Genomic DNA, 14,813 nt, shown 5'->3' with positions numbered 1-14,813 from the left:
CGGACAACAAATTAATCTCCTCTATAAATACTTATCTATGCTTAGGCTTGCATTTGTCCTCTGGCTTTTGTTATGTTTGACCATTACAACAATACCCTTGTTTGCCCAGAGATCTGTTGTCAGTACCCCTTCCTAAGAAGCCAAAGACATAAAGGCCACAAGCAATGATGCTAGAGTTAAGAGTCCCAGTTAAAAAAGAAAAAAGAAAAAAGAAAAAGCAGTTCATATTGAATGTCGATCCTCTAATCCACATTCAGGGATTAGCTGTGCATTTTATGAAGTTAAAACTTACCCAACTTTCTGGAATTCTTAAACTTTCCCACAATACCCTAGGACTGTCTCTCAATTATGATTGTATGGTTGTCACTTGGGGAGTATTTAAAAATTCCAGTGCTCTGACTGCAGCCCACTCTTTTAACCAGAATCTTTGCGTTGGAACCCAGGTATCAGTGAAAACTCCCAAGTATTCTGATGTGCAGCCAAGGTTGAATGTCACTTTTAACACATTTTGCCTTATATTTAAATGTAGCTTCTACCCATTCATAGCAGAGCACATAATTAAAACCATTATGAAACTCCGCCCCATCTCTGGGTCAAAGAGACATGGAAAGCGCATTTCCTGTTTAGCTTTGCCAGCTCAGTACCTCTTTAAAAGTTGATTAAGCTTCATCATTTAAAAGCCAAGAGTTCTAATGACAAAATTCTAATTCTTTATTTTCTCTTGAAAACCATTTAGGCAATGGTGGCCTACTTTTCCCATGACGGGCAGCTTTAGACAGGGTCTGTTCTTCCCAGTGTGTCCACAGCCTCACTCTCTGGTATTCCCTACCTGGCCCCTACAGGCAGTGTTCTGGACGCTTGTTATTGTCCAAGTTTGGAGAAGTCATTCAAACCTTAGCCCTTTTATTTTTTTTTCCATTTACAATCAGAAGGCAACTCCAACTTACTCAAAAGAGCCTTCTTTGAACTGAATGACTCAAAGAATCCCTTAACCCCTGGATTGTTTAAAAGGTTATTTGGTTTCTTTCTTCCATTCTCTGCCATCTCAATTTCCTCCCCCTTCCCCGCCCCGCACCAAGAGTTTGTTCTGTTCTTTTGCTTTAAAAAGCAAAACAAAGTGTGACTACACATCTATTCTCCAAAGACCATGGTTCCTCAAGGCTGAGAGCCAGATGCCTGATTTGTTTTTCATCTAGAGCTGTACATTTGGAGAAAGTCGTCAACACAAGGCCATTCAGCTTTTGACCTTCCTAGGGCTGAATGCACAGCTACTTAACGGTGAAGCTGAAAATAGAACCCAGGACTTTCAAATCATTGTTCTGCTCACTGGGCTGTGCTTCCTCCCCTAGGACTTGGTTAAACAATGTTCTGTTTGGCAAAAGTAGAAATCATAATATACGTATGAGAAACTGGATGCAGAAAAAACACAGACCTCACTCCCAGGAAAGACGTCACTATAGCATAAAAGGAGTATGAATTAATTTCTAGCACGGCAGCTTGTTGGTTGGATGCACTCAAAAAATGTGTTTTGAATCATCAACTTCATAATGTGTAGCATTTTGAACAAGGAGTTCCTGCCGAGTGCCAAGAATGTATTTTCTTGACAACCTATGGAAAGGAAATTTAGAACCTTAGAAAGGTTTTCATGAAAATGACAGGACCTGTACATGAAGATGGCCAGGGACCTGGAATCTGGGTGCGACTATTCAGGGTAGGAAATGTCCTGGGGAGGAAACAGAGCTTTGGTAACATTGTGACTCTTAGCTCATATGTGTGTGTAGCCAATGGAGAGAGCAAAAAGCAGGTCTGAACAGTGGGAGGGCTGGGAGTAACTGACTGTTTTGTAAAGGGCTTACTTCCCTTTTAGAGATCTTCACACTGCATTGGTTTTCAGTGAGTTCCTGGAGGTCAGGGACTGTCTGATTCTCATTGCTATTACCCCATGCCTAGTACACAATCCGCCCCAGAAGGCAGCAGAGCTTAGAACCAGATTTTCCCAGTTTGAGTCCTAGCTCTGCAATCTCCCAGTTGCAAGACTTTGGACAACTGGCTTCACTTCTCAGTGTCTCAATTTCCTCATTTGTAAAACAAAGATAGCAATAATAGTTCTTACCTCAAACAGTCAGGAAAATTAAATGAGTTACTACTTGAGGAGTTCTTAGAGAATGGTACTTGGTAATAACAATAATGCTTAATAATAATCATTAAGTGTTAGTATTAGAGGCCATCAATACACAACTTATGAATGATAGTCTAGCTAACAATATAGGATAGTTAGAATATGCCAGGTGACTTGATAAACACTTTTCATAGATTACACCATTTAATTCTAAAAATAAGTGCATGAAATATCTACTCATATTGCTCCATATTACAGATGAAACACTACGGCAGAGAAGGGTTGAAAAACTTACTCAAGGCCACACAGCTGGCAAGTGGCAGAGGAAAGATTTGAAACTGTATGGTCTGATATCACATCTTTCACTACTATTCTGCCAATTAAATATATACTTCCTAAGAATACTACTAAGGTAAAAACTGCTTTATGATGTTCTTATAAGGCTCAAATATAATCATTTATTGACATTTTGAAAGTAGTAAAAAAAATATACACATGTGAGATGATGGTGATGACTAATAAACACATGAGAAATTCTACTCTTATTAGCCTTATTTAGCATATCAAAATGCGTTAAAATAATAATTAGCCTGAGGAACCATAGAACAAGTAAAACTAGTCATTTGACTCACCAAAATGCAATTTGATATGCCGGTGTCTTGTACTTAAAATAACAACCATTGAATAAATTAACAAAAGAGCTTGTTGAGAAATGGAACATCGTAATCTTTTTCTTGTTTCTTTTCTAAAACATACTTAGGTATGCTGTATTTTCCTTATTTACATACTTCATCTCTAAATAGTTTCCTCAGCCATAAATATGAGGAGAAATGATGAGGTATCTTTTTATTCAGAAGTTATCTGGGGTATTCTGGTGTCATGGAAAGCAGACCAAACTTGAGATTGAGAGATGATGTTTTTGGTTCTGGATTTATTATCAAGTAATTCCCTGCACAGCCCGAAGCAAGTCTCCCAGCCTTCCTGGGCCTCAGATTTCTCTGTCTAAAAGCAGAGTTTCTGAGGCTATTGATTATAAAATTCCTAGTACCTTTAAACATCTTTGATAGTCCTCTTAGAAATTTTTATTATAAAACATATTCTCCCCATCCCTACCCTCACACATATTTTCACATTTTGGAATCAGATTATTTCACAATTAAAATACACAATAAATTTAATCTTTCTCCTCCTTCTCCTTCTTTTTATTGCCTGAAATATTGTCATTAAATGAATAGTGTATCTTAGATTTAAGGGAAAAAAAACAAAACCCAAACATACACAAACAATATAACATCTACCCCCACAAACAACAGCTAAAGTGAATGGACTTCTCTACTGAAAATTACGAAGAGATCACTTCAAGTGTCATTACTGCTTAATTTCTTTAAAGTTCAGGCCATCTTCCAGGGACTGAATTATATTTTCTCTGTAGCAGGTATGATCCCTAGGTCTCCCTTGCCAGTTCTGACAGTACCCTATCAGAGACAAAATGCTTTAAAAAATAAAAATGTTTCAATACATTTGACTCTGCAATCATCTGCATGTACCTGTGACTAATCTGGATGAAGTTGTCATTCTTTACAGGCAGCTGAGAACACCAAGGGGCCCTTCTTTACTGCAGGCATGTCCAAGTAGGAGAACAGCTGTTCTTTGTTTCAGGAAAGGGTAGGGTAAAGGTTAGCTCATGGTTAGAGTTTCCTATTTGTAACATCTGAAACCAAGGGAGGTGCCAACAGTTCTGAAGGTTTTATTAAAGGGAAGATAGTTCTTGCTGGGGTAAAGTTATAAGGAAAGTATGTCCAGGTGCTTCAGATGTGCATAAGACTAATCATACAATTTTCCTGGTAACAGTTCTTCAGTGGCTCCCCTTTGCCTGTCAGATAAAAGTCCAAATACCTCAGCACTCTCTAAACTCTACTCACGATTACTTGCAGGTCTACGAATTTACCTTGTTCCTTTGTGCTTAGAATGGCTTTGCCACATCTTCACCTGGACAACTCAGCTGTTCAGATGCAGCTCAGTTGTCAGGTCCCCTAAGCAGCCTTTGGTAGCTTATCACTTAGGATAAGAGGCTCTTTGTCATCTCAAAGCATCTCATGCTTCCCTCTATCCAGGGGATTCTCAAACCTAGCTGCACAATGAAATCACCTGGAAAGCCATCAAAACACACCACCACCCAGGCCCTACCAGGGTGTTTGATTCCATTGGCCTGGGTTGGGGTCAGGCTTCTCTATTTAATGTACCTAGGTGATTGTAATGTGCAGACAATGATACTGTATTAAAAGTTTTGTGTTTACCTTCCCTTAAATTAAGTTTCTTGAGGACTAGAATAATTTTATATCAATATGCATATCCTCTGAGTTTTTTTTTAAAAGCCAAGTACTAACAGGTGCTCAATAAGTACTTTATGTGTACTGTACACTTGAAACCTATGTAATTTGATTAATCAATGTCACTGCGAATAAATAAATAAATAAATAAATAAATAAAATAACACATTTATTTTCCTTAAGACAGAGGGTCTGGGGCCTAACAGTCAAGGTGGCCTAGTAGCCAGAGGAGATATCAGCAAAATAGGAGTCAAGCTTGAGCATTTCTAGACCCTGCTGTGCTCTGCTCTATGAATTTGGATTTTGTCGGTCATAATATACTCTAAGTGCTTTATATATGTTAGCTCAATATGCAGGATTAGATTTATAAAGTAGGCTTTCTTATTGCCAATTTTACAAATGAGGACATGGAGATTTAGGGGAGTTAAGTAAGAGTCCCAAATCACCTGTACTATAAATGAGAAATGTCACCTTCTAAATGGCTAGTGAGCATTACTGATCTGATAACCCCTATGGAAGAGAGATATTGGAGAAAATGGAGGGATGGGTTGGAATTCCAGGGTCTCAATCCAAGAAGAAGACTTTACCCTCAAATCCTGACAGTGAGCTAGGAGACAACTGGTGAAAGAATATTTCGTTGATGTTACCTCAAGTGTTTTGATTTTTAAAAGCTCCACTTGTCTCAGCCCAGGACAACTAAGTGGCCTTGAACAGGGAGGACATAATACACCCCACTCCTTGTGAATGTACTCTGTGGAGTCACATGCCCTTTCTCAGAGGAGGGAAGATGGACAAGAACACTTAGAATTCAGTGATTCTACAAGAGAGGAATGTTTGGGTATGAAGTTGGAACAGTTATTTATTTTTTTTTAAAGAATGAGTTACTAATTTATTGCTTTCATAATATGGGAATTGGTTATACTCCATATACAAATGTGTCATCAATATTTTAGTCTTGAAATATTTGGGTTGCCATATCAAGGGGAATTCCCACTCCTTCCTGACTGTTGACAGGCTGTTTGGGCAAGCTTCTCCTCTCTTATCTTAATAAACACTTGGGTTCCAAAACAAGGTCTGATCTTAACTATTAGTACAACCAGTCAGTTTAATCTGTCTACATTATGGTGTGATGAAGATGCCCACAGATTTTGGTTCACTAAAATCAACTTCTTTTATCAATCAACTGTGATGACTAGTTCATCTGGAATAGTGCCTGTAATTTTGGCCTTCATGCCAAGCACGTTGGAGCCACTAGCCTTCCCTCCAGCCCTGTACACAATTCCTGTCAGTGGAAACTATAATCACCCTGCTGTAAGAGATATTTGCTTGTCAACATACCAGGATTAGGTTGGAGTTAGGACACTTTTTTTGGCTTATTGGAAAATAACCTAGGTTTTAAACTTCACTGAATCTGGGTTCAAAACCTGACTCTGCCATTTATAAACACTTCTAGGGCCAAAGAAAGCTAAGGAAAATTTGGCTTCTTACCTCGTCTCCCTTTGTTGAGAAACAGTGCACCCCTCTTTCCAGTGGATCATTTCTGTGATCCAGTCATATATATATTCCATCCAACACACTCACGTAAAAAGCACAGGGTTATGGATTTTACTCTCCTCTGCCTTTAGTTTGTTTTCAAGAAGCCAGGATCTCACATACAGCTCAAGAACAGTCTGTATTTCATATTGATTTGTTATCTCTCCTTTCTCCAGAAAGCAGATGTTCTATTACCCCTGGCTTCCTGACATGTGAAAAAAAAAAATATTCCTTCTCTCTCAATCTGTGTCTCCTGATAAGTTCAGATGAGCATTTTCTAAGTAATAAAAGAGAACGTGCTGCCATAGGCATTTATAACTGACCTAATTTCAGAATTCAGTTGGGGAACTCTTACCTCACCTTCCAGAAGAAGCAGTATGTGTTGTGAGATATCTGTAAAGTAGTCAAAACAAATGGCAGTGCCTTGGGCATGTTTCCTCACCCTCTCTTGGGTTTGTTCCTCTCTGAAGGGTAGGTTGCGCCACATGGCGCATAAGGTTCATTCTTCCTCCCAAATATCTGAGTCTGCTTCTTGCTGATTTATAAGAAAATACATTGACTTGCCCATAGATAAAAAGATATTAAATGGCAATTATTTGACAAGATAATTGGTTCTCTCTCTCTCTCTCTCTCTCTCTCTCTCTCAAAAAGATATTAAATGGCAATTATTTGACAAGATAATTGGTTCTCTCTCTCTCTCTCTCTCTCTCTCTCTCTCTCTCTCTCTCTCTCATGTCTAGGTTATACATTTTGTAATGATTACTTTTTGAAGATCCATTTAATCCCATAAACTACCTCTCACTATAAATGCACATGGACTGTTTTCCTGTAGCCATTACTTATTCTCCCCATGGTAATCAGAGCTTTGCTAAAAACCAGTAAGAGAGAGTGCCAGCTTTCTGCCAGCTGACTTTATTTTTCTCTCTGGGCAAAAGGTTTACTGTGGCTGAGACTAACTCAGCATCACCCTATTGTCTTCTCCTAAGGGAGGATTACCAACTACAGTTTAGGCACTCCAAACACCAGTGACATGTACCGTGAGAATGAGGAAGAAGAGAAGGAATATTTATTACTTAGAATAAATGAGACATAATAGATTCTCCTTATTGTGCCTATTGATTTTGCTCAGTATTAAACTAAAGCATTTTACAAAGTGATCTCATTTCTTCTTTTACACTCATGATCATCCTTCAGAGAAAGTCTTATACCTCTTTCACAGCTAAGAACCTGGAGGCTCAAAGATGTTAATGAATTTTCCAAGGTCATCAACCCAGGTCTCTGGCTACAATGTCTGTGTTCATTTCCATTTCATCAGTATGGCCAGTAACTCCTAAATATGTCTATAGTAGGTAAAGAAAAAAATTGTTCTGGAATGTGGGGAAACCTTGAAATGAGCAGCACCACTGAGGCAAGGCTGACAAAATGGGGCATTCTTTATTTACAAAACTTCAGGGAGGGGCCCCATGAAACCTGAAAATAAATACTGAAATAGTTGACATCCTTATGCCAAGATGGTTTTAATCCTTTCCCAGTAGAATCACAGAAGACACACATTATTAGAGATGCAATAATAATGGATACTATTGATTGAACTCATTATGCTCCTGGCTTTGCACTAAATACTTCAGAAACATTTTCTCATTCACCTAGGCAAAGCCCCATGAAATGTTTACAACTCTCTTACACAGAAGTAGGCATTGAGACTTACATAGAGGTGTTACTTATCCAAGTGACATGGCTTGGGAGGATTGGAATCCAGTTACGCCTCCATCTAAAGCAAATTGTTCCTATTGACCATGCAATAATGCCTCTGCAGTACAGGAAAGAATAGGACTCAGGAAGCCCTGTTCTCTCTCCATTGGGTCTGCACTTCCATATGGTAACTTGAAGAACTTGCGAGAATCACTACTGTGAATATAGAATGTCCACAACTGACAATAACAAATATAAGGAAGATCAGCACTTAAATTCTCACTGTACTTACATTGCTTAAAATAGAAATTAAAGTAGTAGAAGGCAAAAGGGAAAATCCATGACCCAAATGAGGTCATTTGAACAATAGAACAATTTCAGTAATTATTTAGAGGGAAGAGAACTGATTAGATATCAGAAATAAAACTACAAAGAGATCCTTTCCAGAAGCTGCCTCCTTTGCAGCATTTCCCTGAAAGAACGCTTATTGTTTATTTTAATAGTTTCCAAATTAATAAGGAATAACAAGATCTGCCAAGCTAGATTTATTAGAAGATAAACAGTCCTCAACAATGAAATGTTTTCAGTTGATTGTAGCATAAAGAAGCAAAATCTAACAGATCATCATTATGGAAACATATGTAAATATTGCCCTTGGATTTTACAGTGCCAATGTTGAAGCAATCCTAGCCTACTCAAAGCATGTTTGCCACAGGATGCTAGACTTTGACATCATGGCTTTTCACTCCTTAGCTGAGAGCTGATTATGACAGCAGATCTTTTCCTGGAAACTGAACAACTTAAAAATATGTAGTAATCTGATATAAGTGGATTAGAGAGACACGGTCAGAGATGGGAAATGAATCAGGGTTGGTAAACAACCCTGGCTATGCATGTTGTAGCTCTGAGGGATAAAAGACAGCCAACATATTCCCTGGAGTCTTGTGGAATGGACTGGCTTTGAAGCATCTGCCAGCCCCTTTTCCCATCTGATCACCAACACTCATATGACTTTCTCAAAATGGCAGAAATTAGAGTTTCTATGTTTGTATCCAGTTTAGAAACATCATTATCTCCAACTTTCAACTCAGGCTGGATGTATATAGGCATTTTGGAAGGTGATGGAAAAATTAATTCATTCCTTTTTCAAATATTTATTGAGTAACTTCTAGTATACCAAGCATTGTGGAATGTGTGGTATAGATGGAAGAGGAGGGCAAAGCAACTGAAAGACCAACAGCAGTGAAAAATGGTTCATGTTAAGTGCAAAAAATGCAGAGGACAAACTGTAAACGTATGAAGACACCACTGATGGCAGAGGATTGCAGCTCTCAGAGTTGTAGACCAGATACGTACACTCGGAGAAATGAAAACTTCCTTAAAAGTGGAATGTGCCAGATAGAATTACTTTTCTGAGATTAATCTAGTTGTTATGATGGTTTGAACTTAAAAAATTTAGACCTTTTGAAAGAAAGAAAGAGGAATTCACTTGTCTAATCTCACAATGGAAGCACTGTGAAAGGGCTTATAAGAGATATTATTTCAAAGACATTTTATGTTTTTTTTTCATTTCTTACTCCAAGACCCATACAGCATAATTTATAGGAGTTTATTCTAGTTAAAGAGAACATCCACCCATTCTTATACACATAAGAATCAAACAAGGCTCAGAGACAATGTGGCTCAGGTGTAGAGTAACAAAATTCAGGTATCTTGACTCTATATTATCTCTCTGAACTTTATTATGACTCTGAATTTGGTTGTTCCTGTACAAAAGGTATGGGATTCTCAGAGAAAAGATAAATAAATGTTACAGTAAAATAATAACTGAATCATTGATTGGCTGCTATCAAGGACACAAATGAAGAGAGGATAGAGAGATGTGCCCTGTAACTTTCTGAAAAGTCACTAGAATTGAGAGCAAGCTCCCCATTTGCATTTGCAAGGCAGGGCATGAAGATATTGATCTTCGTGCAGCAAGGAATTTCTTGCCTACCTCCAATAAAGCACATTTCCCAGGCCTGATATTCTTAGAACATAGTGTTACACTTTGGAATTCCCCTAAATCTGAAAGTATCATTTTCAATTTTCCTTATTCAAATAACATAGTTTAGCTTCCTTAAACAAAATTGATTGATGTAGGTGTTAAAAACTTGATATCATCACTTCCTCTAGATCTTCTCCAATTTTCTCTCCTAATCTACATCTTCAAGTAGTTGACATGACCATCCACACAGATCAACTGCCTCACACATAGGATGTTTCTAACATCATTGGCACAAACTTGTTTCATCATTAAAAGTTTGGATTGCCTTTCCTACTAAAATGAACAGTCCTTAAACATTTCTGAGGTGGAGTTAACATGTCTGTAAATTCTGTATCAGAGAGACAAATCAAGAGGTTGAGTCCATGTTCCATTTCTTCTTTGAACCTGAGATGTCTTTGTGACTGCCTTGATAAATAAAATGCTAGAAAGGATATCCTGGCTTCTGAGATTGTATTGGAAACGTCCATATAACCTCTGCCAGTGTCTTCTGGGACAGTCACTCTGGGAGCTTTTGCCCCCATCTAAAAGATTCACCTATCCTGTGTTCACCACATGGAAAGACCATGTGGAGATATCAAACTGAGAAAGTAGTGCTTAAGGAGCCCCAGCTAGTCCAACCCCCAGCTGTTTGAGTCTTCCCAGTATAGATATCAGATGTAAGTGATGAAACCTTTGTGATAATTTCAGTCTCATCCACTGTGTAACTATAACCTCATATAATCCTGAGTGAGAACAACCTGACTGAGCCCAGTCAACCTCCAGATTTGTGAGCAAAATAAGTACTACTATTGTTTTAAGTCATTGTTTAGATATTTTGTACATGGTAATAAATAATAAGAACAGATTCTGAGAATTGGAAGTTGGGCGCTGCCGTAACAAATCTAAAACATGGGCAGTATTGACTCTGAGATTCAGTGGTAGAAAGAAGTTGGGCAGGGGTGCGGTGTATGAAGAGACTGTTAGTAGAAGCCTGATGGCCCTTGAGGAGCCTATTAGAAGAGCTATAAGAAAGTGAGGACATTGTCATGAAAAACTGTGATTCGTGTTATATAGATAGAAGACATAAAAAAGAACTAGTCAGAAATTAAGAATGCAATAACTGAAATAAAGTATTAGAGGGAATCAATAGTAGATTAGGTAAAGCACAGAATCGAATTGGCAATTTGGAAGATAAGGTAGCAGAAAACACCCAATCAGAACAGCAAAAAGAAAAAAGAATCCAAAAAATGAGGATAATTTAAGGGGCCTCGTCACTGAGACAACATCAAGTGTACTAATATTTGCATTATAGGGATGCCAGAAGGAGAAGAGAGAGAGTAAGGAATTAAAAACCTATTTAAAGAAATAGTAATGAAAAACTTCTCTAACCTGGCAAAAGAAATAAACATACAAGTCCAAGAAGTGCAGGGTCACAAACAAGAGGATTCCGAAAAGGCCCACACCAAGACATATCATAATTAAAATGCCAAAGCTTAAAGATGAGGGGAGGATCTTAAAAGCAGCAAGGGAAAAGCAGTTAGTTGCCTACAAGGAAAATCCCATAATACTGTCAGCTGATTTCTCAACAGAAACTTCGCAGGCCAGGACTCGCATGAAATAGTCAAAGTGATGAAAAGCAATGACCTACAGCCAAGATTACACTACCCAGCAAAGCTATCATTTACAATAGAAGGATAGATAAAAAACTTCCCAGACAAGAAAAAAGCTAAAGAAATTTATCACCACCAAACTAGTTTTATAAGAAATGTTAAAGGGACTTTTTTAAGCAGAAAAAGAAATAAATGTGAATAAGAAAATGGCAATAACTACATATCCAGCAATAATTAGTTTAAATATAGATTAAATACTCCATTCAAAAGACATATGGTGGCTGAATGGATGAGAAAACAAAATCCTTACATATGCTGCCTACAAGAGACTCACTTCATATCAAAAGACACACACAGACTAAAAGTAAAGGGATGGAAAAAAGATATATTATGAAAATGAAAGCAAAACAAAACAAAAAAGCTCGGGTATCAATACTTATACCAGACAAGACAGACTTTAAAACAAAGGCTATAATAAGAGCAAAGAAAGACCAAGTTATTCCACTACTGGGTATTTATCTGAAGAAACCCAAAACACTACTTTAAAGGGACATGTGAATCCATATGTTCATTGTAGCATTATTTACAGTAGCCAAGATATAGAGACATCCTGGGTGTACATCAATGGATGAATGGAGAGGAGGTGGTATATATGCAATGAAATATTACTCAGTCATAAAAAATAATGAAATCTTGCCATCTGCAAAGACATGGATGTACTTGGAGGGTATTGTGCTGAGTGAAGTGAGTCAGACAGAGAATGCAAAATGTCATACAATTTCACTTATATACGGAATCTAGAGAACAGGGTAAATGAACAAAACAGAAACAGGCTCATAGATACAGAGAGCATTTTGTTGGTTGCTGGATTGCGGGAGTGGAAGGGGGAGGGATGAGTGAAGGGGGAAGGAGATTAAGAGGTACAAATTGGTACTTACAAAACTGTCATGGGAATGTAAAGTATAGCATGGGGAATATAGTCAGTAGTATTGCAATAACTGCATGATGTACAGTTATTACAGATGGGTACCGGATTTATCAGAATGATCACTTAATAAGTTATATAAATGTCTAATCACTGTGTTGTACACCTGAAACTTATATAATATCTTATGTCAACTATAATTGAAAAAAATAAAACTTTAAAACTTTAAAAAATAAAAATAAATTTAAAAGGAACTTTAAAAGATCCAGCACTTGCTACATTTAAATATAAAATTATTTCTCATTCTCAGTCTCTTTATACAACAGAGTACTACTACCAAATTAAGAAAAAGTGTCAGGCCAAAGATCTAATCCAAAACCAAAGAGCCTTTGTTTATAACTTAGAAAGATTTAGAGTAATTTCTCATAGATCCTTTGAAACAAAGTTCCTCTAAGAGCAGCAGGCAGACTCTCTCAGTTAAAACAATGAGACTTCTAATAATCTTAAAGTTAGGGTCTCATAGCAGCTTTCAGGAATTCCAAGGTAGAGAAGAGGTTACTTAAAAGAGATTTGCTCGTGGGTTTTTTTTTCAAATGTGATATGAATGATAAGAAGTTCACAGAGGTTTGGTTTTTTTGTTGTTGTTGTTTTGTTTTGGTTTGTTTTATTGAGATATAATTGACATATAACATTATATCAGTTTCTGGCGTACTACATAATGATTCGATACTTGTGTATATTGTGAAATGATCACCACGATAAGTCTTGTTAACATCCATCACCATACATAGCTATAATTTTGTTTAAGAAAAAATACAATAACAAGATTGTATTGATTAATATTTTGCCAGAATGAACTAAAAGGCACAAAAAAAAGTATAAAATAAAAAAGTCTTTGGACACTAGAATTTCCATGAGCAAGAAACAGAATGATAAAACTATTCAGCTTCAGTTACAGGGCACATTTTACATAAAAGGAGAGATAATTTAAAAGGAGGAACCAAGAGCCATGGAGGGGACACCCAAGAGCAGAGAGGAAATTTTTCCTAGGCAGTAGGACTGAAACTTAAAAAGAGAACTGGCAATGTTTGGCTGTCTGGGTTTCAAAATCACTATGAACCAGTGACTTGCGTGCTTTCATTTTCCTCTATGTTCCACAAGAATGTCTATAGTGGTTATCCAACACATATCACACCATTTCATGTTGGGTATATAGGTCTTAATTCACAGATCTTCAGCTTGAGAGAAAGAGTACACAAGAAAATCTTACCCAAGGGATTTCTTTTGTACCTGCATCTGATTCGATGATAAGATTCTGAACTTTGTGGGTCATATGGTCTCTGTCACAATTACTATCTGGTCCTTTACAGAAAAAGTTTGCTGATGCCTGATTTAGATCACTGAAGATCCCTTTCTTATTGAATTCATAATATGTCATAAATAGAGAACATGGGAATTGTAACAGACAGGCCTGGACTAAAACCCACCTCTGTTACCTTTCTGTTACCTATGTGTCATCTTGGGAAAATCTCTTAACTTCTCTGAATATTAGAGAGAATAGTAAGATCTTAGTCTTAACTGATAAAAGCTAAGCTACTGACATATAAGCAAAATATTATTAATATATTAAAAGTTTTACTAATCTTGCTTTTGGCCTTTGGTTCAGAGGAGGCCAAGGTGCAACTTTCTTTGGTCATCCAGAATCTGGGTGCAACCAACACTACTCACCTCCACCATGCCACCTAAATTAGACCCCAACAAGATCAAAGTCATATACCTGAGGGGAACTGGTGGAGAAGTCAGTGCCATGTCTACCTTGGCCCCCAAGATTGACACCCTGAGTCTGTCTCCAAAAAGGTATGGTGATGACATCGCCAAAGCAGCTGGTAATTAGAAGGGTCTGAAGATTCCAGTGAAACTGACCATTCAGAATAGACAGGCCCAGACAGGTTGTACCTTCTGCCTCTGCCTTGATCACTAAAGCCCTCAAAGAACTGCTAAGAGACAGAAAAAAGTAAAAAAAAAAAAAAAAAAAGTTAAGCACAGTAGAAATATCACTTTTAATGAGATCGTCAACATTCCCCAACAGATGCAGCACCAATCTTTAGCTAAAGAATTCTCTGGAGCCAGTAAAGAGATCCTGAGGACTGCCCAGGCTGTGGGCTGCAATGTTGATGGATGCCACCCTCATGACATCATAGACGAAATCAACCGTGGTGCAGTAGAATGCCCAGCTAGTTAGGAACTGCAAAAGGGAATATTCTAATAAAAAATCATTGACAACCAAAAATAATAAAGTTTTATCAATATTTCATAATTAGAGCCAAATTTAGGGGATTATATATTAGAGGCAAAGGAAATAAAAGATGCTCACTATTTTACTTTAACAAACATTCATAACTGTTAGGATATATGAAAGAAAAACAGTGGCAACAGCTTATGTTAGTTGTTAAGACATAGGTGGGGATCAACGGTCAGTGAAAGTCCAGGTTGCGAATTTCCTTCTGTAGTCCAGATTGCTAAAGAAAACCCTTCAGGCAGAGATGGCTTCATAGGAAACAGTTTTCCAAATCCAATT

General features: G+C 37.5%; 1 pseudogene; it reads left to right on the top strand.

The window, feature by feature from the left end:
• Positions 1 to 13,904: 13,904 nt before the first annotated feature.
• On the top strand, positions 13,905 to 14,477 carry LOC102887378 (annotated as a pseudogene).
• The last annotated feature ends 336 nt before the right edge of the window (positions 14,478 to 14,813 follow it).

This window comes from Pteropus alecto, unplaced genomic scaffold, assembly GCF_000325575.1.
Source record: "Pteropus alecto unplaced genomic scaffold, ASM32557v1 scaffold76, whole genome shotgun sequence".
NCBI classification, from domain to species: Eukaryota; Metazoa; Chordata; class Mammalia; order Chiroptera; family Pteropodidae; genus Pteropus; species Pteropus alecto.
Note: the sequence above shows the minus strand (reverse complement) of the source record. Positions and strands in the feature narration are given on the sequence as shown.